Below are 25684 nucleotides of genomic sequence, written 5' to 3'. Positions count from 1 at the left end.
GTGTAAGGAATTGATTGGAGAAATGTGATCTAAATGTGTTAATAAGGGATTGGCTCCAAGTAAATGAGTACATAAACTAATTCCGCTTTTTGAAACTGTGTTAAACCAGTGTAAGCCCTGGCTCGAACGAGAAGATGTTTCCACAGACTGCAGGGTCTGGGACTCTTCTCCCAGAGCTCTGTAACAAGCTGGAATGCCGCCCGAGCCAGTGAACTGGGCAAGTCGTCAAAGTTCTGACAGCCAGAAATTAGAGTCATTTGGCGAGGCGGCCGGACGGCGAAGTGATATTCAGCGGATCAGGCAGTCAGACCGAGTGAGTAAGAGACACAATTTAAAATGTGTCCGTCTTGCTATTACAGGCTTTGTGATGGGAAGCTGCTCGAGGGCCCAGACTGAGCCTGAATGAAGGGTGCGATTGAGCCCCGTGTGACGGCCAGAGTTAGTTGGGAATCTAAGACGCACAGAGTGCCATGTGTTACCCGTCCGGTGTAATCATCATAACGACATAGTTACAAGTCAGGACCCCCACCTCTCGAGGCGGACGAGTGGTAAGACCTCTGAGAACGAGTCGCCTGAGCGGGACCGGATTCGTGGTGAGCAGGCGATTTTAGTTAACAAGTCATGGAAGCGAGTGGTCGAGGACCACCGAACTGAGGCCCCCCGGGGTCCCTGAAATGTAGGCAAAGAGTTAGTGAAGAAAATGTGTAAAGAAGGATGGGATCCCACAGTGTCCCTCACAGCACAGAGAAAGTGGTGGGATGGACAAAAACGGGACACGACCAAAAAGGCCGGGATCATCTTGGTCCATCAACTGGTAAAACTGATAAAGCCGCCACCCAATGGCTCCGCCCCACCAAAACGGGACGGGGAAGAAGTAACAGGAGTCAAGTGTGCACCCTTTCAGCGGTATGCTAATGCCACAAACCAGAGATACAAGGGGCGGGATTCTCTGCCCCCCCCCCCCCCGGACCGGATCGGAGAATCGCCGGGGGGCAGCGTGAATCCCGTCCCCGCCGGTTGCCGAATTCTCCGGCACCAGGGATTTGGCGGGGGTGGGAGTCGAGCTGCGGGCGGCCGCTCCAGGTCCACCAGGTACTTACCGGCGGGACCAGTGGCTCTGCGGGCGGCCTCCGGGTGCCTCGCGGGGGGATCTGGCCCCTGGAGGTGCACCCACGGTGGCCTGGCCCGCGATCGGGGCCGACCGATCTGCGGGCGGGCCTGTGCCTTGGGGGCACTCTATTCTTCCGCGTCGGCCGCTGTGGACCTCCGCGATGGCCGACGCGGAGATGAACGCCCCCTGCGCATGCGCTGGGATGACGCCAGCACACGCTGGCACTCCCGCGCATGTGCCAACTCGCGCCGGCCGGCGGAGGCCCTTCGGCACCGGTTGGCGTGGCACCAAGCCCCTTACCCGCCGGCCAGCGCGGCGCAAACCACTCCGGCGAGGATTCCACACCTTTGGGTGGCCCGACGCCATTGTGATTCACGCCACTCCTCAGCGCTGGAGTCGCCCACCCCACTGATTCCCGCAGAATCCTGCCCAAAGCCTCATTCCGCTGAGAAGCAGGCTGTTTCGAAGGGTTTCGGAACCCTTGCCACTTACAAAAGAATATATATATATAATTGGACTGGGGGGTTCAAGGACCCGAGTCTATAAGAGCAAAACAGTTATATTAGACATAGCCGACCGACTGTGACCAGTCCAGATTTTTGTATGCCCTGATAATGAGGGATGAGTCCTGGGAATGGACCGACTAAAAAAACTGCATATACTGATAGACGCAGCGAACCACAAAGTTCACTGGCCACGAAATGACGATCCAAGGTCCGATTCAACCAACATTGCCACCACATGGCCAAAGTGAGGAGTGCAAGCATCCTAAAAGGAGATTGGGACGAGGAGCCGGGGCCTTTCGGCACTGTGTGCAGATTGATGGATGGGGTATGGGCCAAAATGAAACAGGAGATGGGGGAGATCCCTATGGAACCCATCGTCCTCCAAGGACCTGGACATAAACCACATGAGCAGTTTCCCATGATGCCCGAGTCATAACAGGCAGTACAAGAAGTTGTTCGGGATTTAGAAGAGAAGGGAATAATTAGTCTGACTGAAAGTACTACGTACCAGTATGGCCAGTAATTAAACCTGATAAAACATTCCGTCTGACCATCGATTACACAGAATTGAACAAGGTGACTCCTAAATTACACCCCATAGTCTCGAGCCCAGCTACCATTTTGACCGATTTGAACCCAGAACACAAGATACTCACAGTTTTGGATATAGCTAATGGATTCAGGTCCGTACCATTGGATCCAGAGTCCCAGAATAAATTTGCCTTCACGTGGGGGATAAACAATGCACATGGACGAGGCTGCCGCAGGGATTCCACAACAGCCCAGCCATATTCCACCGTGTTATGAACTCCCTGCTGGAAAGGGTGTATTTAAGCCTGTATCGCAGCACAATTCTGCAGTGTGTAGATGATCTGTTGATCACCTCAGAGGGCGAACCCGGATACGCTGCAGCGTTGACGGAGGTCCTACAGGCATTAGAAACAGGAGGATTTAAGGTAAACCCCAAAAAGGCTCAAATAGGATGCAAGACCGTCATTTATCTGGGGCAACAGATATCCCAGGGAACCTGAACCATGCCCCAGGAAACCGAGCGGCAATCCAGGAGATATCTCTGTCCACGGAGTTCGTAAGGTTTCAGGGCTGTTTAATTATAGTCAGGATTTTATACCTAACTTTGCGGCATAGGGGATCCTATCCAAAGACTGGTAAAAGGGGGAAGTCCTGGCACCCAGTCCATGGACTGGGGACTGGAAGAGAAACAAGCACACGGGCATTGTCATCTGCCCCCAGCCTCGGTCTACCAGACCCGAGAAAGCCGATCCACATACATTGCAGGAACGACGGTGAGTTCTATGCCGCAGTCGTCACCCAAGTCCATGGGGACAGGCGAAGACCAGTGGCATATTACTCAACAAGACAGCCGCCCGCACTGGCGGGCTTGTCTCGCTGCGTGGCAGCTCGGGACTGCGCAGCATGGGCGGTCAGGGTCAGCGAACCTACAGTAATGACCGGAGATATCATCTTACACACCAGGCATACCATTGTAGAAATGTTGAACAACAGTAAGCTCAGATCAGTCTCAAACCGACAACAGGCCCACTGGGAAACAGTGTTCATTCCTAATGATAGATCAGTGTCATAAGACCATTAGACATAGGAGCGGAAATAAGGCCATTCGGCCCATCGAGTTCACCCCACCATTCAATCATGGCTGATTTCAACTCCATTTACCCGCTCTCTCTCCATAGCCCTTAATTCCTCGAGAAATCAAGAATTTATCAACTTCTGTCTTAAAGACACTCAACGTCCCGGCCTCCACCGCCCTCTGTGGCAATGAATTCCACAGACCCACCACTCTCTGGCTGAAGAAATTTCTCTTAATCTCTGTTCTAAAGTGACTCCATTTTATTCTAAGGCTGTGCCCCCGGGTCCTAGTCTCCCCTGCTAATGGAAACAACTTCCCTACGTCCACCCTATCTAAGCCATTCATTATCTTGTAAGTTTCCATTAGATCTCCCCTCAACCTCCTAAACTCCAATGAATGTAATCCCAGGATCCTCAGACGTTCATCGTATGTTCGGCCTACCATTCCTGGGATCATCCGTGTGAATCTCCGCTGGACCCGCTCCACTGCCAGTATGTCCTTCCTGAGGTGTGGGGCCCAAAATTGCTCACAGTATTCTAAATGGGGCCTAATTAGTGCTTTATAAAGCTTCAGAAGTACATCCCTGCTTTTATATTCCAAGCCTCTTGAGATAAATGACAACATTGCATTTGCTTTCTTAATTAAGGACTCAACCTGCAAGTTTACCTTTAGAGAATCCTGGACTAGGACTCCCAAGTCCCTTTGCACTTCAGCATTATGAATTTTGTCACCGTTTAGAAAATAGTCCATGCCTCTAGTCTTTTTTCCAAAGTGCAAGACCTCGCACTTTCCCACATTGAATTTCATCAGCCATTTCTTGGACCACTCTCCTAAACTGTCTAAATCTTTCTGCAGCCTCCCCACCTCCTCAATACTACCTGCCCCTCCACCTATCTTTGTATCATCGGCAAACTTAGCCAGAATGCCCCCAGTCCCGTCATCTAGATCGTTAATATATAAAGAGAACAACTGTGGCCCCAAAACTGACCCCTGCGGGACACCACTCGTCACCGGTTGCCATTCCGAAAAATAACCTTTTATCCCAACTCTCTGCCTTCTGCCTGACAGCCAATCGTCAATCCATGTTAATACCTTGCCTCGAATACCATGGGCCCTTATTTTACTCAGCAGTCTCCCGTGAGGCACCTTATCAAAGGCCTTTTGGAAGTCAAGATAGATAACATCCATTGGCTTTCCTTGGTCTAACCTATGTGTTATCTCTTCAAAGAACTCTAACAGGTTTGTCAGGCACGACCTCCCCTTACTAAATCCATGCTGACTTGTCCTAATCCGACCCTGCATTTCCAAGAATTTAGAAATCTCATCCTTAACAATGGATTCTAGAATCTTGCCAACAACCGAGGTTAGGCTAATTGGCCTATAATTTTCCATCTTTTTCCTTGTTCCATTCTTGAACAGGAGGGTTACAACAGCGATTTTCCAATCCTCTGGGACTTTCCCTGACTCCAGTGACTTTTGAAAGATCATAACTAACGCCTCCACTATTTCTTCAGCTATCTCCTTTAGAACTCTAGGATGTAGCCCATCTGGGCCCGGAGATTTATCAATTTTTAGACCTCTTAGTTTCTCTAGCAGTTTCTCCTTTGTAATGGCTACCATATTCAACTCTGCTCCCTGACTCTCCTGAATTGTTGGGATATTACTCATGTCTTCTACTGTGAAGACTGACGCAAAGTACTTATTTAGTTCCTCAGCTATTTCCTTGTCTCCCATCACTAGATTACCAGCGTCATTTTGGAGCGGCCCAATGTCTACTTTTGCCTCCCGTTTGTTTTTAATGTATTTAAATAAACTTTTACTATCATTCCTAATGTTACTGGCTAGCCTACCTTCATATTTGATCCTCTCTTTCCTTATTTCTCTCTTTGTTATCCTCTGTTTGTTTTTGTAGCCTTCCCAATCTTCTGACTTCCCACTACTCTTTGCCACATTATAGGCTTTCTCTTTTGCTTTGATGCATTCCCTGACTTCCTTTGTCAGCCATGGCTGCCTAATCCCCCCTCTGATAACCTTTCTTTTCTTTGGGATGAACCTCTGTACTGTGTCCTCAATTACTCCCAGAAACTCCTGCCATTGCTTTTCTACTGTCTTTCCCACTAGGCTCTGCTCCCAGTCGATTTTCGTCAGTTCCTCCCTCATGCCCCTGTAGTTACCTTTATTTAACTGTAACACCTTTACATCTGATTCTACCTTCTTTCTTTCAAATTGGAGATTGAATTCGACCATATTATGATCACTGCCTCCTAAGTGTTCCCTTACATTAAGATCTTTAATCAAGTCTGGCTCATGACATAACACTAAGTCCAGAATGGCCTGTTCCTTCGTGGGCTCCATCACAAGCTGTTCCAAAAAGCCCTCCTGTAAGCATTCAATGAATTCTCTTTCCTTGGGTCCACTGGCAGCATTATTTACCCAGTTCACCTGCATATTGAACTCCCCCATGATCACTGTGACCTTGCCTTTCAGACATGCACTTTCTATTTCATGGTGCATTTTGTGCCCCCGGTCCTGGCCACTGTTGGGAGGCCTGTACATAACTCCCATTATGTTTTTTTTGCCTTTGTGGTTCCTCAACTCTACCCACACAGACTCCACATCATCTGACTGTAGCGCACAAAGACTCCATGAGACGAATAGAGTGAAGTCGATGAGGCTTTATTAAGCGTGTCTGTTCCCCCGCAGCTCGATAGTAAACTGGCCTGCGGGGGAAGACTCCGGCTTCTTATACTCCGCCTTCAGGGCGGAGCTTGAGGTCAACGGCCAACCAGGACCCGGGATCTGTCAGCCAATGACATTAGGGCTTCCAGTCCCACATGACCCCCAATACATACTACCACATTCACCCCTTGTCAAAATGAACCCGACGGGGTGATGCTTCGTATGGTGGTAAGGGTTTACAGGGCTGGTCCTGGGAGGACAAAACATTCACATGGCAATACAGTATTGGACAATTTTGTCCTGTTGCAACTATTTACAGAGGGTATAGGAAGAAAAGCAAAATGTTCTTGTGAACAGTCCATATTTGTTTTACATTGACGCCACGAGTCGGTCGGGCGGTCTGGTCGTCCGTGTCGATCGCCTCGGCCCCGGCGGTGGTGGTGGTGGTGCTTGTACCAGTGTTGTCGCCTCCAGGAGCCATACGGTTTCAGCTTGGGCTTGATTCTTGGTCGAAGCTGAGGGGAGGGGGACCGATCCTCCTGGGAAGGGGGCGGTCGCTGGGTGCGGTGGTGGCAGGAAGGGGGGGGGTTGGGTGAATGGTGTCGGGGGGGGGGGGGGGGGTGCGTGTTGCCGGCGGGCACCAGATCCCGCAGGGAGACCGTGTCCTGTCGGCCGTCGGGGTACTCCACGTAGGCGTACTGGGGGTTCGCGTGGAGGAGGTGAACCCTTTCGACCAACGGGTCCGCCTTATGTGCCCGCACATGCTTTCGGAGCAGGATGGGTCCTGGGGCCGCCAGCCAGGTCGGCAGTGACGTTCCAGAGGAGGACCTCCTAGGGAAGACAAGGAGACGTTCATGTGGCGTTTGATTAGTGCTCGTACATAATAACGACCGGATGGAATGGAGAGCGTCCGGGAGTACCTCCTGCCACCGTGAAACTGGGAGGTCCCTGGACCGTAGGGCCAGTAGGACGGCCTTCCAGACCGTGCCGTTCTCCCTTTCTACTTGCCCGTTCGCCCGGGGGTTGTAGCTGGTCGTCCTGCTTGAGGCTATGCCCTTGCTGAGCAGGAACTGGCGCAGCTCGTCACTCATGAAAGAGGACCCCCTGTCGCTGTGGACGTATACGGGGTAACCGAACAGTGTGAAGATGCTGTTCAGGGCTTTAATGACTGTGGCCGCGGTCATGTCAGAACAGGGAATGGCAAAAGGGAAGCGGGAGTATTCGTCCACTACATTAAGAACATATGCGTTGCGGTCGGTGGAGGAGAGGGGCCCTTTGAAATCGAGACTGAGGCGTTCAAAGGGGCGGGAAGCCTTAATCAGGTGCGCTCCATCTGGCCTGAGAAAATGCGGCTTGCATTCCGCGCAGATGTGGCAGTCCCTTGTGACTGTACGGACCTCCTCTAAAGAGTATGGGAGATTGCGGGACTTGATGAAGTGGTAAAACCGAGTGACCCCCAGGTGGCAGAGGTCCACGTGGAGGGTTTGGAGGCGGTTTATTTGTGCGTTGGCACATGTGCCGCGGGATAGGGCATCGGACGGCTCGTTCAGCTTTCCGGGACGATACAAAATCTCACAGTTGAAGGTGGAGAGCTCGATCCTCCACCTTAAGATCTTGTCGTTTTTGATTTTGCCCCGCTGTGCATTATCGAACATGAAGGCTACCGACCGTTGATCCGTGAGGAGAGTGAATCTCCTGCCGGCCAGGTAATGCCTCCAATGTCGCACAGCTTCCACTATGGCTTGGGCTTCCTTTTCTACTGAAGAGTGGCGGATTTCTGAGGCGTGGAGGGTCCGGGAGAAAAAGGCCACGGGTCTGCCCGCTTGGTTAAGGGTGGCCGCTAGAGCTACGTCGGAGGCGTCGCTCTCGACCTGGAAGGGGAGGGACTCGTCGATGGCGCGCATCGTGGCCTTTGCGATATCCGCTTTGATGCGGCTGAAGGCCTGGCAAGCCTCTGTCGACAGAGGGAAGGTCGTGGTCTGTATTAGGGGGCGGGCCTTGTCTGCGTACTGGGGGACCCACTGGGCGTAGTACGAAAAGAACCCCAAGCAGCGTTTCAGGGCTTTTGGGCAGTGCGGGAGGGGAAATTCTATGAGTGCGCGCATACGTTCGGGGTCGGGGCCTATTATCCCATTGCGCACTACGTAGCCCAGAATGGCTAGCCGGTCGGTGCTAAAAACGCACTTGTCCTCGTTGTACGTGAGGTTCAAGGCTTTGGCGGTCTGGAGGAATTTTTGGAGGTTGGCGTCGTGGTCCTGCTGATCGTGGCCGCATATGGTTACATTGTCGAGATACGGGAACGTGGTCCGCAACCCATGTTGATCAACCATTCGGTCCATCTCCTGTTGGAAGACCGAGACCCCGTTTGTGACGCCAAAAGGGACCCGTAGGAAATGGTATAATCGCCCGTCTGCCTCGAAGGCTGTGTACTTGCGGTCACTTGGGCGGATGGGGAGCTGATGGTAGGCGGACTTGAGGTCCACGGTGGAGAAGACTTTAAACTGGGCAATCCGATTGACCATGTCGGATATGCGGGGGAGAGGGTACGCGTCTAGTTGTGTGTACCTGTTAATGGTCTGGCTATAGTCAATGACCATCCTTTGTTTCTCCCCTGTCTTCACTACTACCACCTGCGCTCTCCAGGGACTATTGCTGGCCTGGATTATGCCCTCCTTTAGTAGCCGCTGGACTTCGGACCGAATGAAGGTCCGGTCCTGGGCGCTGTACCGTCTGCTCCTAGTGGCGACGGGTTTGCAATCCGGGGTGAGGTTCGCAAACAAGGACGGGGGTTGCACCTTGAGGGTAGCGAGGCCGCAGATAGTGAGTGGGGGTATGGGGCCACCGAATTTGAACGTAAGGCTCTGTAGATTGCATTGGAAATCTAATCCCAGCAAGGTGGGGGCACAGAGTTGGGGAAGGACGTTTAGTTTGTAGTTTTTGAACCCCCTCCCCTGCACCGTTAGGGTAACTATGCAGAATCCCTGGATCTGTACGGAGTGGGATCCTGCAGCTAGGCAAATCTTTTGTGCGCTGGGATAGGTGGTTAAGGAACAGCGTCTTACCGTGTCAGGGTGTATAAAGCTTTCCGTGCTCCCGGAGTCGACTAGGCATGGCGTCTCGTGGCCGTTTATTAGTACCGTTGTCGTCTGGAGTGTCCGGGGCCGAGCTTGATCGAGCGTAATCGAAGCGAGCCGTGGTTGTAGTAGTGGAGTGGGGTCCGTTGTTGCCGTCCAAGATGGAGTCGGGGATGAACAAAATGGCCGCCCCCATACATCGCACGTGGCTGGGGGGTCACAAGATGGCGGCGGGGGTGGACAAAATGGCCGCCCCCACGCGTCGTACAGGTCTGGGGCGGTCCAAGGTGGCGGCGCCCCTCCTCCCCTCGTGGTGGCCGGGACCCAAAATGGTGGCATCTGCGGGTCGCACATCGGCGCCCCTCCTCCCCTCGTGGTGGCCGGGACCCAAAATGGCGGCGTCTGCGGGTCGCACATGGTGTGCTGGGGGGGCTGGGGAGCGCTAGGACCGCGAGCGCTAGGACCGCGCGGAGCTCCCTCACCGGGGACAGCGGTGGTCGGGGCCCAAGTCGGCAGCGCCGGCGGGTCAGGCGTGGGGCCGCGAGCTCTAGGACCGCGCGGAGCTCCCTCACCGGGGACAGCGGTGGTCGGGGCCCAGGTCGGCAGCGCCGGCGGGTCAGGCGTGGGGCCGCGAGCGCAAGGACCGCGCGGAGCTCCCTCACCGGGGACAGCGGTGGTCGGGGCCCAAGTAGGTGGCGCCGGCGGGTCAGGCGTGGGGCGCGCGGTGGGGGTTAGGGTGGCGTTAGGGACGCGGAAAACTCCCTCCTCTCCGTGGAGAGTGTTGGCCGGGACCCAAAGCGGTAGCGCCGGCGGCGGGTCATACATGGGCTGCGGGGAGGGGGGTTGGGGGGCGTAGGCGGCGTGCAGGGCTCCCAGTTCTCCCGGGACCGCGGTGGTCGGGACCCAGAGCGGCTGCGCCTGCGGGTCGCACATGGCGTACTGGGGGGGTTGGGGCGCGTAAACTGCTTGCAGGGCTCCCTGTGCTCCCGGGACGGCGGCGACCTCACGGGACCGGCACACAACCGCATAATGGCCCTTTTTCCCGCAGCTTTTGCAGATAGCTTCGCGGGCCGGGCAGCGCTGTCGGGGGTGTTTCGCCTGGCCGCAGAAATAACAGCGGGCGCCCCCGGTGCGACTCGGCGTTTGGACCGCGCAAGCCTGTGGAGGGGTAGGGGGTTTGCCGCGACGGGTACGTACGGGGCCCAATGGGTTGCCGCGCGGTCGGGGCCGTAGGCGCGGGTATTACGCGCGGCCACGTCTAGGGAGGCTGCTAGGGCCCGTGCCTCTGAGAGTCCTAGCGACTCTTTTTCTAGAAGTCTTTGGCGGATTTGGGAGGATTGCATACCTGCCACAAAAGCATCGCGCATTAACATGTCCGTGTGTTCGTTTGCGTTCACCGACGGGCAGCTGCAGGCTCATCCCAAAATCAGCAGCGCGGCGTAGAACTCGTCCATCGATTCTCCGGGAGCTTGCCGTCTCGTCGCGAGCTGGTAGCGAGCGTAGATTTGGTTAACTGGGCGAACGTAGAGACTTTTCAGTGCTGCGAACGCCGTCTGGAAATCGTCCGAGTCTTCGATGAGGGAGAAAATCTCCGTGCTCACCATCGAGTGCAGGACCTGCAGTTTTTGGTCTTCTGAGACTCGGCCGGTGGTCGTTCTGAGGTAGGCCTCGAAGCAAGTCTGCCAGTGCTTGAAGGCTGCTGCCGCGTTCACTGCGTGGGGGCTGATCCTCAGGCATTCCGGAATGATCCTGAGCTCCATAGCCCCTTTTTTTTTTAGGCACGCTTAATAAATTGTAGCGCACAAAGACTCCATGGGACGAATAGAGTGAAGTCGATGAGGCTTTATTAAGCGTGTCTGTTCCCCCGCAGCTCGATAGTAAACTGGCCTGCGGGGGAAGACTCCGGCTTCTTATACTCCGCCTTCAGGGCGGAGCTTGAGGTCAACGGCCAACCAGGTCCCGGGATCTGTCAGCCAATGACATTAGGGCTTCCAGTCCCACATGACCCCCAATACATGCTACCACACTGACCCTATGTCGTTTAGTGCTGTTGATTTAATTTCATTCCTAATTAACAAGGCAACCCCGCCCCCTCTGCCCACCTCTCTGTCTTTTCGATAGGTTGTGAATCCCTGGATGTTTAAATGCCAGTCCTGAACCCCCTGCAACCACGTCTCTGTGATGCCTACCACACCACACCTGCCAGTCACAATCTGGGCCACAAGCTCATCTACCTTGTTCCGTACACTGCGCGCATTTAAATATAGCACCTTTAATTCTCTATTGACCATCCCTTTTTGTTTTCTTAGTGTGGTGGACCTTGGTTTACTGAGCCTTTCCATACACTGTGTCATATTTTGTGGGATGGGGACTATCGTAACCTCTCCTGAGTTCTGTCTTTTCGTGCTTTTTTGTATTCCTAAGCAGCTACGCTTCCCACTGATTACTTCACCTCTTGGTTCCCTGACTTTCCCTCCCCCCCGAATCTCTAGTTTAAAGTCCTATTGACCACCCTATTTACTCTTTTCGCCAGAACACTGGTCCCAGCTCGGTTCAGGTGGAGACCATCCCAACGGTATAGATCCCCCCTGTCCCAAAACTGATGCTAGTGTCCCATGAAAAGGAACCCCTCTTTCCCACACCACTCTTTCAGCCACATGTTCACTTCCCTTATTCTTGCCTCCCTATGCCAATTTGCACGTGGCTCGGACAGTAATCCGGAGATTATGACCCTTGAGGACCTGTTTTTTAAAATTTGAATCCTAGCTCTTTATAATCCCTAAACAGGTCCTCTTTCCTAGACTTGCCTATGTTGTTGGTACCGACATGGACCACAACAACTGGATCCTCCCCCTCCCTCTCCAGTATCCTTTCAAGCCGGTCAGAGATGTCCCGCACCCTAGCACCGGGCAGGCAACATACCATGCGGGACTCTTTATCCTGCTCACAAAGGATACTATCTATCCCCCTGATAATAGATCCCCTACTACAACTTGCCTATTTAAGGCATCATGAAGGACACCGGGGAAAACCCTGCAGAAGGAATCATATACACAGGAGAGTCCTATGTATACTCTGAGATAGATGAGGAGGTAAGTGGAACGATAATGGAAGAAGACCCTCGAGAAACCCCAGAACTCACCTGGATGTAGATGGATCTAGAAAATATGTCAACGGTCCCCACGAACCGGATGGGCAGTAGGAGATGACAAATTAGTAACAGTCCTCTCGGGAAGGCTGGAAGGAGCACTGTCAGCACAGGTGGTTGAATTGGTGGCTTTCACTCAGGCCCTGATCATGGCCAAGGGGAAGACGGTGAACATATACACAGATAATAGGTATGCCTTCGGGGTCGTGCACGACTATATAACGGCATGGGACAGGAGGGGCTTTGTCACTTCTGGAGGTGATAGGATAAAACAACAACAGCGTGTAGAAGCCTTATTGGAAGCTATAAGGTTACAGAGACAGGTAGCAGTGATTAACGTTAAGGCCCACTGGAAGGTGGAGACACCCCAACAAAAAGGTAACGAAGCAGCAGACAAGGCGGCCCAAATTGCCCTGGAACACGACATTCCCGTCATGAATGCCCAGGTAGAAAACATTAGTGATGAACAATTACACAAAGACATATCAAGGGAAGAAAAGGAGGAATGGGATAAAAAAGGGGGGAAGACAAATAAGAAAGGGATCTGGAGGAAGATTGGAAAGGTAATTGCCCCTGCCTGCATCAGGCAGACCCTCCTTGAATTACATCATGGAATGGACCAGGCAGGAAGAGAGGCCATGATACACTTAATCGGAAAGGGGCTGGTTTAGCACAGTAGGCTAAACTGGCTTGTAATGCAGAACAATGCCAGCAGCGCGGGTTCAATTCCCGTACCAGCCTCCCGAACAGGCGCCGGAATGTGGCGACTAGGGGCTTTACACAGTAACTTCATTGAAGTCTACTTGTGACAGTAAGCGATTATTATATTATTATTAAGGAATGGTGGTGGCCAGGAATGGGGAGAGATCTAGTTAATCACTGTCAGAGATGCATCCCATGTGCGCAGTACAACCCGGGGCGCTCCATAAAGATCCGGGTGGCACATCAGCCGAGACCAAAGGGACCTGGGAGAATCTCCAAATTGACTTTACCGGATCACAACCTCCGAGCCAGGCTGAACGATACTGCCTAGTAATAATTCACCAATTTACCAGATGGGTGGAGGTATTCCCAGCCCGAGACTGCACAGCCACAACCATGGCACGAATATTAGCCGAGGACATGATTCCTTGCTGGGTGGTACCCTTGCAACTAGATTCGGACCAAGGAACACACTTTACTGGAACAGTAATGAAGAAAATATGTGAGTGGATGGGGATCAAACACAAATTGCACATCCCTTACCATCCCCAAAGCTCAGGAATGGTAGAGCGGATGAATAGGACTCTAAAAACTGCCCTGACAAAGGCTCTAGGGGAGAATCGGCAGCAATGGGTAGATGTGCTGCCCACTGTCCTAATGAAGTTAAGAGCGAGCCCAAACCGAACAACTGGATTATCACCCTATGAGGTGATGACGCGACGAGCTGTGCAACTGCGCAGGGGATAATAACAGGGGGAGAAGAAATAGTCCGATAAGGGACAGGACGCGTAGATACATATTAGAGCTCAGTAATCAGTGAAAGGAAATGCGGCAGCCAGTGTGGACTGGGCAGGAGACGAAGGAGAAAAATCTGGAACTTTTTCTGGACCGTATTCCCTGATGACCCGATAGCAGGGATGAAGGTGATGGTAAAGGTGCTACCTGAAAAGCCTGGGATTGCCCCCAGATGGACCAAGTCCTGATCAGTGGGGATACCTGTGTACGTGTGGACATAGAAGGTATGGGACGATGGAAACATTGGACACAATTAAAAGTATACCGAGAGTAAAAATATGTATTTATGTTCAAACGAGGTAACTCCACACAACCAAAATTCCAAAGAACTGCAGAAGACCCATGGTGTTTGCAGTAATAATGATAATATGTTTGATGGTAGTAACCGGGAGTAGACTCCCAGCGCGGAATGTACAGGACTTGCATGTAAATCCCTACTTGTACATGTCATGTGCATATGCGAAAGGCACAGATGTCTCTAGCTGTTGGGTGTGTGCCCATGTGCCAATCCATGCAAAAGGGGGAATACCCCTGAGATCAGTGCCCTTTAATATAACGGAGGTGGCAGCGTGAATAATTAAGCAGAAAGAGACGCGGGGGAAATCGACGGAAGGTATCTCGGGGATAGATATGTATGCCAGACATCTAGAACAATGGAAGAAGGCAGGGTACCATCTCTCAGGGGTGTTCACCGGGTTTTACCAACCCCGGTACAATTTCACCCAAGTTCCACCAATATCTGTGAGTAAAACGCTTTCTTTTCTCCCCCTTTCCATTTCTTATTCTGACCTTCAATTGGTCACTTGTTTAAATCCTCAGGCCCAGATGAGATGTTTCCCAGGCTGCTGTGGGAGGCAAAAGAGTAGATTGCAGAGGCTCTGACAATAATTTTCAAATCTTCTCTGGTCACAGGAGCGGTGCCGGAGGACTGGAGGACAGATAATGTGGTTCCATTATTCACAAAGGGAAGTAGGGAAAAAACATGAAATTACAGACCAGTGAGTCTAACTTCAGTGTTGGGGAAACTATTGGAAACAATTCTGAGGGCCAGAATTCATCTCCACTTGGGGAGGTAAGGATTAAAGAAGGATAGTCAGCATGGTTTTGTCAGGGGGAGATCGTGTCTTTCAAATTTGATTTGTAGTTTTCGAGGCGGTGAATAGGTGCTGACGGTTGTACAGTTGATGTGGTCTACATGGACTTCAGTGAGGCTTCAGTCTGTCATGGGAGACTTGCCAGGAAGGTAGGAGCCCAAAGGATCCAGGGCATTTTGGCAAATTGGATCCCAAATTAGCTTTGTGGCAGGAGGCAGAGGGTGATGGCCGAAGGTTGTCTTTGTGACTGGGACCCCATGTCCAGTGGTGTTCCGATAGGATTGCTGCTGGGCCCTTTGCTGTTTGTCGTGTACATTAATGACGTAGATGTGAATGTAGGAGGCAAGAATGTATGCAGATGACAAAACATTGTAGAGTGGTAAATAGGAGGAAAGCCTTATATTACAGGACGCTATAGATGGTCTCGTTAGATGGGGAGAACAGTGGCAAATGATTTTAACCCTGCAAAGTGTGAGGTAATGCATGTTGGGAGGACTAACCAGACAAGGGAATATACAATGAATGGTAGGATCCTAGGAAGCATAGAGGACCAGAGGGACCTTGGTGTGCATGTCCATAGATCCCTGAAGTCAGAAAGACACGGAGATAAGGTGGATAATAAGGGATATGGGATACTTGCTTTTATCAGCTGAGGTATTGAATATAGGAGCAGGGTGGTCATGATGGAGCCGTATAAAATGCTCATTAGGCTGCAGCTGGAGTACTGTGTGCAGTTCCTCTACTCTAGAGGAAGGATGTGATTAGACTAGAAAGGGTGCAGAGGAGATTCACCAGGATGTTGCCTGGACGTTTCAGCTATGAAGAAAGGCTGGTTAGGAGTTGTTCCCCTTAGAGCTGAGGGGTAAGTGACTGAGATTTACAAATTTATAAAAGACATCGCAAGAGTAGATTGGAAGAAACCTTTCCCCTTAGTAGACATGTCGATAAACAGCGGGCATAAATTTAAGATGAGTGGCAGGAGGTTTAGAGGGTATTTGAGGAAAAACATTTTCACCAGAGGATGGTGGGATATGGAACTCACTGCCTGAATTGTGGTCAAGGCGGGAAACCTCACAACATTGAAGAAGCATTTAGCTGAGTATTTGACAGGTCAAAGCACACAAGGCTACGGACCAAGTGCTGGAAAATGGGATGAGAATAGATAGGTGCCTGATAACCAGTACAGACAGGATGGGCCGAAGGGCCTCTTGCTCTGCTGCGAAACTCTCTGATTCTATGAGGACAGCGATATATCTTGTGTTGTTACATTGCACAGATTAGATACATTATTGGTGGCCTTGGAATAAAGTACATTGATTATTCCAGTCTTGTAGCATAGTACTGGAGCTAGTTTAGCTCAGTGGGCTAGACAGTTGGTTTGTGGTGCAGAACAAGGCCAGCAGTGCGGGTTCAATTCCCGTACCAGCTTACCCGAACAGGTGCCGGAATGTGGCGACTAGGGGCTTTTCACAGGAACTTCATACTTGTGACAATAAAAGATTATTATTATTGTACTGTAGCTACGTTACATATTTCCGATTAGATTTATTACAGAAGATCAGGAATCCAGTGGACATTTCGAGTTGATGCCGACTCTGTTGAGCAATTCTGTCAGTCTCGAGTGGGTCCCATTCTGTAACCCTGCAGCGACCATCCATTATCATTTAGAAATTATTGGGCATCTCTGCTTGTCTACCCTTATAGGCAGCAAGTATCAAGATCATGATCAATCACAAATGCATGTTTCTCAACCAACTGGAACAAACCTATACATTAAACACATTTTTAAGCCAGTAATGTACAACATATATCTGGCAGCCTGCATGAAGATTTTGAGGTCTCTGCATCCAGGACAGGAAGCAGTGAGCGTGGATCTGTTACTCAGCCTGAATCAGCATCTTCAGGAGCATTGGAAGTGTGAATATTAATAATAATATAACAATAATCTTTTACTGTCACATGTATGAAGTTACTGTGAAAAGCCCCTAGTCGCCATATTCTGGCACCTGTTTGGGTATACAGAGGGAGAATTCAGAATTCTCAGCCGGTACGGGAATTGAACCTGCGCTGCTGGCCTTGTTCTGCATTACAAACCAGCTGTCTAGCCCACTGAGCTAAACCAGTTCTGCATACAGCAGAATTGATACAGCAGTGAGAATGGAGGGAGAGTGTGCGGGATGGAGATTTACAGCTTTTGGTGAATGAGAGAGGAAAGAATGTTCCACAGAGACTAGAATTGTCTGTTCTGAATTTCTATCCTGTACTGACAGCGATGATTTTTGTCACCCCCTTTTACAGGATATTAGAAAGTGAGGATTTACAGCAAAAAAAATCTCAAAACGAACATCATGTCAAGATCTGCCAGTCAGTCGATTCATCGGGACCTGAATATCATCAGTCTTTGAATCTAGAAGGAGAAATGTTTGCTCTGTCGACTTCAATAGATTTTCTGCATCAGTGTGACTGGAAAAGCACCGAGACAGACACACCTGAGTGAGAGTGTTCCAGGGCACTGACTGTGGAAAGAGCTTTAACCAGTTACACAGCCTGAAAAAAAATCACACCATTCACAGCGGGGAGAGACCGTATACGTGTTCTGTGTGTGATCAAGGCTCTAACTGAATATCCAAACTGGAGAGATACAGAAAGAGACGAAAAACATGGAGAAAGTGTGGAAATGTGAAGACTGTGGGAAGGGATTTAAATATCCATCTAAGCTGGAAACTCATCAACGCAGTCACACTGGGGAGAAGCCGTTCATCTGCTCTGTGTGTGGAAAGGAATTCACTCAGTTATCCACCCTGCTGAACCACAATGTCACTCACTCCAATGAGAGACCCTTTAAATGCTCTGACTGTGGGAGTGGTTTCAAAAGCTCTCAGGTTCTGATGATCCACCAGCGCATTCACACTGAGGAGAGACCGTTTAGCTGCTCCCACTGCACAAAGAGGTTTAAAACCTCATGCACATTGCGGACACACCAGAGAGTTCATACTGGTGAGAGGCCATTCATCTGCTCAGAGTGTGGGCAGCGATTCACTCGGTTATCCAGCCTGCTGAGCCACAATGTCACTCACTCCAATGAGAGACCATTTAAATGCTCTGACTGTGGGAGTGGGTTTAAAAGCTCTCAGGTACTGATGGAACACCAGCGCATTCACACTGAGGAGAGACCATTCAGCTGCTCTCACTGCACAAAGAGATTTCAAACATCATCCACATTGCGGCGACACCAGCGAGTTCACACTGGCGAGAAGCCGTTCACCTGCACTGTGTGTGGGCAGAGATTCTCTCGGTCATCCCACCTGCTGAGACACCAGCGAGTCCACTAGTAAATGGCTCAGAACAGCTTCCGTTATCTGGGGATCCAGATAGCCAGAAACTGGACAGATCCACAAGTGGAACCTGACCAGCCTGGTGGAGGAAGTTAGAAAAGACCTTCACCGGTGGGGCTCACTCCCACTCTCCCTGCTGGGGAGAATGCAGACGATCAAGATGAACATACTGCCAAGGTTCCTCTTCCTGTTGAGATCCATTCCGATCTTCATCCCCAAGGCCTTTTTCCAAAACGTATACAATCTAATCATGGCGTTTGTGTGGGGAGGTAAGAACCCGAGAATTCCCAAACCGACACTGCAAAGAAGAAAAATCAAAGGGAGCCTGGCTTTACCAAACCTACAATACTACCACTGGGCAGCAACGGCAGAAAGAGTGAGGGGATGGGTACAAGAACCCGACACAGATTGGGTACAAATGGAGGAGGCATCCTGTAAAGGAACGGCCCTCCGGGCCCTGGCCATAGCAGCCCTCTCATCCTCCTCAACAAGGTACACATCGAGCCCAGTGGTAGTAGCCATACTGAGAATGTGGACCCAGTCGACACAGCACTTCGGGATAACTAAAATGGCCCCCATGGCCCCATCTGCAGCAATCACAGATTCCCCCAGCCATGCTGGATACCACCTTCAAAAGATGGAGGCGGGACGGGGCCACACTGACAGTCTGGGACAGTCCGTAGGGCGCAGTCTGGTGACACTGGACGAACTGACGAGGAAGTGGAAACTGTCAAAAGGACAGGAATTGAGTCACATCCAAATAAAACAATTCCTCCGCAAAGAGACAGTCGGGTGCTCTGGGGCCCCAGAAAACACACTGCTAGAGGATCTGATAGACACAAACAGCGAGAAGGGGGGGCTATATGGGAAAATAAATCGACAGCTACTGGACAGAGCTCGAACACCACTGGATGAGACCAGACAAAAATGGGAGGATGAACTGGGGACCGAGGTATGATGGGGACTCTGGAGCGAACCCCTCTGCAGGGTGAGCTCCACCTCCTCCTGCGCAAGGCTAAGCCTAATGCAGCTCAAAGTGGTGCATAGAGCGCACCTGACCAGAACCCGATTGAGCAGGTTCTTCCCGGAGGTGGAGGACAAATGTGAGCGGTGCCAGAGGGGCCCGGCCAACCACACCCACATGTTTTGGGCTTGCCCCAAGCTTGCTGGGTTCTGGACAGCCTTCTCTGAAGCAATGTCCAGGGTTGTGGGGGTGAGGGTGAAGCCATGTCCAATAGTGGCAATTTTTGGGGTATCGGAGCAGCCAGAGTTACACATGGGGAAGGGAGCCAACGACCTTGCTTTCACTTCCCTAATCGCACACCGGAGAATCCTGCTCGGCTGGCGATCGGCAGCACCACCCACAGCTGCAGACTGGCTCGCTGACCTCTCGGAACTTCTCCACCTGGAGAAGATTAAGTACGCCATCTGAGGGTCAGAGGAAGGCTTCCTGGATACTTGGGGGCAGTTTCTCGGTCTGTTTGAGGCCAGCAACGAGGAGTAAGCTAAGAATTTAAAAAACAAGATTGATGAGGAACCAAAGGACTGCACAACCCGGGGGCGGGCCCGAGGAGGGAGACGGAAGGAAGGTGGGAAAACCACAAGAGAAGAGGAGGGGGGCCTACCTCCCCCTCTTTCCCGGAAAATAAAAGAAAAACACAGCCAAAGCCAGGGTGGGGGTTGGAGGTGAGGGGAGCTATAGACCGATCCAGAGGGCAGCAAAATGTACATAGGGTCAGTTAAATGAAGGACAAAATAAACCTCTCTGTATAATAAAGTAAATTAGCGCGGGTAAGAAAAATGTAATGTATACATCCAACTATTTAGAAATATGAGCAATGGCAATAAAAAGATTTTTTTTAAAAATGTTTTTAAGAATTCATAAATACTTTTAGAAAACTCAAGGCAACAGAGAAACTAACCTTTTTTTGGTTTATAAATTGTGAGTACCCAATTATTTTTTTTCCAATTAAGGGGCATTTTAGTGGCCAACCCACCTAACTTGCCCATTTTTTGAGGGTTGTGGGGGTGAAACCTACACAGACACAGAGAGAATGTGCAAACTCAGAGAAACTAATCTTAAGAGAATCTTAAATTGATCATGAGAGAGAGAATTTAAAAAAAAAGACTGCCTCAGATTTGAAACAATATAAAGGTCAAGGAGAATGAAATAGAGTAACAATTGACCACAAGATGGAAAAGAGATAGAAAGGAAAGGGTTAAAATTGTGCCCTGTAGCCTATTACTCTAACAAGAAATCAGCAGTTGCTGCTGGATATAGAAAATCCATATAGAACCCCCTGAATGCAGGTTTTAAACACGGGAAGATTGAGAACAGTGTCAGATGCTAAAGGGAAGAGTCTATTCCTTCAACGGACAAATTACAGTACTTAAGGATGAGGGAAACATCCCAGTATCATCGAGTGGGATCTCTGAACATTCAGGAAAAGGATCATGTCTGTATTTTGTTGCTAATTGTGTTTCTCTTAATTTGGCTCTGAAGATGGCGGCCAATATGGTCGCCTTCCTTAATTTTAATTATGTTTGCTCAAGAGTCGCCAGGTATCTCTCGATACCGCCACAAGGTTCAAAACCGAATACTGATCAAAGACTCGATACACCAGTTACTAAGTTCGAAATCAATGCTCATTTATTTACACACACAGTCAAATATACTCATGCATAAAACTCTCCAAACTAAACTATCACTACTGCTAAAGCCTATACTTAGCTTCGGGCGCCCACTCAGTCAGAGGAACAATGGCCATTGTTCGGTTCTGAGGCTGCTGGATTTGAGCTGGCACAGGATAGCAGCTAACAGCGTCTGTCTCGTAGTGTGCGTTGACTTTAAACAAAGAACAAAGAAAATTACAGCACAGGAACAGGCCCTTCGGCCCTCCCAGCCTGCGCCGATCCAGATCCTTTATCTAAATCTGTCACCTATTTTCCAAGGATCTACATCCCTCTGTTCCCCGCCCGTTCATATATCTGTCTAGATGCATCTTAAATGATGCTATCGTGCCCGCTTCTACCACCTCCGCAGACAAAGCGTTCCAGGCACCCACCACCCTCTGCATAAAAAACTTTCCACGCACATCTCCCTTAAACTTCCCCCCTCTCACCTTGAAATCATGACCCCTTGTAATTGACATCCCCACTCTTGGAAAAAGCTTGTTGCTATCCACCCTGTCCATACCTCATAATTTTGTCGACCTCAATCAGATCCCCCCTCAACCTCTGTCTTTCCAATGAAAACAATCCTAATCTACTCAACCTTTCTTCATAGCTAGCACCCACCATACCAGGCAACATCCTGGTGAACCTCCTCTATACCCTCTCTAAAGCATACACATCCTTCAGGTAATGTGGCCTAACCAAAGTCCTATACAACTGTAACATGACCTGCCGACTCTTGTACTCAATACCCCGTCCGATGAAGGCAAGCATGCTGTATGCCTTCTTGACCACTCTATCGACCTGCGTTGCCACCTTCAGAGTACAATGGACCTGAACTCCCAGATCTCTCTGTACATCAATTTTCCCCAGGACTCTTCCATTGACCGTATAGTCCACTCGAGAATTAGATCTTCCAAAATGCATTACCTCGCATTTGCCTGGGTTGAACTCCATCTGCCATTTCTCTGCCCAACTCTCCAATCTATCTATATTTTGCTGTATTCTCTGACAGTCCTCCTCGCTATCTGCAACTCCACCAATCTTAGTATCATCTGCAAACTTGCTAATCAGACCACCTATACCTTCGTCCAGATCATTTATGGATATCACAAACGACAGTGGTCCGAGCACGGATCCCTGTGGAACACCACTAGTCACCTTTCTCCATTTTGAGACACTCCCTTCCACCACTACCCTCTGTCTCCTGTTGCCCAGCCAGTTCTTTATCCATCTAGCTAGTACACCCTGAACCCCATACAACTTCACTTTTTTCATCAACCTGCCATGGGAAACTTTATCAAATGCCTTAATGAAGTCCATGTATATCACATCTACAGTCCTTCCCTCATCAATTAACTTTGTCCCTTCCTCAAAGAATTCTATTAGGTTTGTAAGACATGACCTTCCCTGCACAAAACCATGCTGCCTATCACTGATAAGTCTATTTTCTTCCAAATGTGAATAGATCCTATCCCTCAGTATCTTCTCCAACAGTTTGCCTACCACTGACGTCAAGCTCACAGGTCTATAATTCCCTGGATCATCCCTGCTACCCTTCTTAAACAGAGGGACAACATTAGCAATTCTCCAGTCCTCTGGGACCTCACCCGTGCTCAAGGATACTGCAAAGATATCTGTTAAGGCCCCAGCTATTTCGTCCCTCGCTTCCCTCAGTAACCTGGGATAGACCCCATCCGGACCTGAGGACTTGTCCACCTTATTGCCTTTTAGAATACCCCAAACTTCCCCCTTCCTTATGCCGACTTGACCTAGAGTATTTAAACATCCATCCCTAACCTTAACATCCGTCATGTCCCTCTCCTTGGTGAATACCGATGCAAAGTACTCATTAAGAATCTCACCCATTTCCTCTGACTCCATGCATAAATTCCCTCTTTTGTCTTTGAGTGGGCCAATCCTTTCTCTAGTTACTCTCTTGCTCCTTATATACGAATAAAAGGCTTTGGGATTTTCCTTAACCCTGTTAGCCAAAGATATTTCATGACACGTTTTAGCCCTCTTTATTGCGTGTTTGAGATTTGTCCAACTTTCCCGATATTCCTCCAAAGCTTCATCAGTTTTAAGTCACCTAGATCTTATGTATGCTTCCTTTTTCATCTTAGCTAGTCTCACAATTCCACCCGTTATCCATGGTTCCCTAATCTTGCCATTTCTATCCCTCATTTTCACAGGGACATGTCTGTCCTGCACTCTAATCAACCTTTCCTTAAAAGGTTCCCACATTTCAAATGTGGATTTACCCTTAAATAGCTGCTCGCAATCCACATTCCCTAGCTCCTGCCGAATTATACTTGGCCTTTCCCCAATTTAGCACTCTTCCTTTCGGACCACTCTCGTCTTTGTCCATGAGTATTCTAAAACTTACGGAATTGTGATCGCTATTCCCAAAGTAATCACCGACTGAAACTTCAACCACCTGGCCGGGATCATTCCCCAATACCAGGTCCAGTATGGCTCCTTCCCGAGTTGGACTATTTACATACTGCTCTAAAAAACTCTCCTGGATGCTCCTTACAAATTCTGCTCCATCTACGCCTCCAACACTACATGAGTCCCATTCAATGTTGGGGAAGTTAAAATCTCCCATCACAACCACCCTATTGCTCCTACATTTTTCTATAATCTGTCTACATATTTATATCTCTACTTCACGCTCACTTTTGAGAGGCCTGTAGTAAAGTCCCAACAATGTTACTGCACCCTTCCTATTTCTTAGCTCTACCCATATTGCCTCAGTGCTCGAATCCTCCATCGTGCCCTCCTTAATCACAGCTGTGATATCATCTCTGACCAGTAATCCAACTCCTCCACCCCTTTTACCTCCCCCTCTATCCCCCCTGAAGCATCTATACCCTGGGATATTTAGTTGCCAGTCTTGCCCTTCCCTCACGCAAGTCTCAGTAATACCAATAACATCATATTCCCAGGTACCAATCCAAGCCCTAAGTTCATCTGCCTTATCTGCTACACTTCTCGCATTAAAACAAATGCACCTCAGACCACCTGTCCCTTTGCGTTCATCATCTCTTCCCTGTCTACTCTTCCCCTTAGTCACATTGAGTTTATTATCTAGTACCTTACTGGCTTTAGTTGCTGCCTCTTTACTGACCTCTAACTTCCTAATCTGGTTCCCATCCCCCTGCCACATTAGTTTAAAACCTCCCCAACAGTGTTAGCAAAAGCACCCCCTCGGACATTGGTTCCAGTCCTGCCCAGGTGTAGACCATCCAATTTGTAATGGTCCCACCGCCCCCAGAACTGGTTCCAATGTCCCAAAAATCTGAACCCCTCCCTCCTGCACCATCTCTCAAGCCACATATTCATTCTGACTATTCTTGAATTTCTACTCTGACTGTCTCGTGGCACTGGTAGCATTCCTGAGATTACTACCTTTGAGGTCCTACTTTTTAACTTATCTCCTAACTCCCTAAATTCTGATTGTAGGACCTCATCCCGTTTTTTTACCTATATCGTTGGTGCCTATATGCACCACAACAACTGGCTGTTCACCCTCCCCCTTCAGTATGTCCTGCAGCCGAACTGAGATATCCCTGACCCGTGCACCCCGGAGGCAACATACTATTCAGGAGTCTCGTTTTCGACCACAGAAACGCCTGTATACTCCCCTTACGATTGAATCCCCTATGACTATAGCCCTGCCAGTCTTTTTCCTGCCCTTCTGCGCAGCAGAGCCAGCCACGGTGCCATGAGCCTGGCTACTACTGCCTTCCCCTGGTGAGTCATCTCCCCCAACAGTATCCAAAATGGTATATTTGTTTTGGAGGGAGATGACCGCAGGGGACACCTGCACTGCCTTCCTGCTCTTTCTCTGCCTTTTTGTCACCCATTCCCTGTCTCCCTCGCCAATCCTAATTTGCGGTGTGACCAACTCACTGAACGTGCTAGCCACAACCTCCTCAGCATCGCGTATGCTCCAAAGTGAGTCCATCCGCAGCTCCAGAGCCGTCATGCGGTCTAACAGTAGCTGCAGCTGGACACACTTCCCGCACATGAAGGAGTCAGGAGCATCGGCCGCGTCTCTGAACTCCCACATTGAGCACGAGGAGCATAACACGGGTCTGGGATCTCCTGCCATTTTTACACTTTACCTTAACTGATTACAAATATAATATCAAATAATGAATAAGTGAAAAGAATAAAGATTTTACTTACCAATCACAATACTTACCAACACATGAAGAGTTAAATTTCTCCCAGCTACTGCTAATTGGAGCACTTTCCTTACCAGCCAATCAGGTCACTGCTTTGCTGTGATGTCACTCTTCAAGGTAAGTTTTTAAAGAGGTAAACTTACCTTCCTGACAGACCCCTGGCCACTGCCCCGATGAACACCTGATTAAGCGAAAGAAGACAGAGTGCGATACTAGAGTGACAGCTTTGGGCAGAGGTAATTACACAGGCGTGAGGAAAGAGTGGCCCAAGGAGACTCGCACAAATAATTGAGGGTAAGACAGTTGATGAACAATGACGAATGTTCAGGGAAATATTACAGACCTATGGCGACACGGTAGCACAGTGGTTATCACTGCTGCTCCACAACACCAGGGACTCGGATTTGATTCCCGACTTGGGTCACAGTCTGTGCGGAGTCTGTACATTAGACCATAAGACATAGGAGCGGAAATAAGGCCATTCGGCCCATCGAGTCCACTCCGCCATTCAATCATGGCTGATTTCAATTCCATTTACCCGCTCTCTCTCCATAGCCCTTAATTCCTCGAGAAATCAAGAATTTATCAACTTCTGTCTTAAAGACACTCAACATCCCGGCCTCCACCGCCCTCTGTGGCAATGAATTCCACAGACCCACCACTCTCTGGCTGAAGAAATTTCTCTTCATCTCTGTTCTAAAGTGACTCCCTTTTATTCTAAGGCTGTGCCCCCGGGTCCTAGTCTCCCCTGCTAATGGAAACAAC

The 25684-nt window shown here is 49.9% G+C and overlaps 1 long non-coding RNA gene across 1 annotated transcript; it reads left to right on the top strand.

The window, feature by feature from the left end:
• On the top strand, nucleotides 1-19916 carry LOC140422504 (uncharacterized). The gene is made up of 2 exons (XR_011947503.1): nucleotides 1-313; nucleotides 17014-19916. It is a non-coding gene; the product is annotated as an uncharacterized lncRNA (long non-coding RNA).
• The last annotated feature ends 5768 nt before the right edge of the window (nucleotides 19917-25684 follow it).

The sequence above is a fragment of the Scyliorhinus torazame genome, chromosome 5 (genome assembly GCF_047496885.1).
Source record: "Scyliorhinus torazame isolate Kashiwa2021f chromosome 5, sScyTor2.1, whole genome shotgun sequence".
Classification (NCBI taxonomy): domain Eukaryota; kingdom Metazoa; phylum Chordata; class Chondrichthyes; order Carcharhiniformes; family Scyliorhinidae; genus Scyliorhinus; species Scyliorhinus torazame.
The sequence above is the reverse complement of the archived record's forward strand: the minus strand, read 5'-3'. Positions and strand labels throughout refer to the sequence as shown.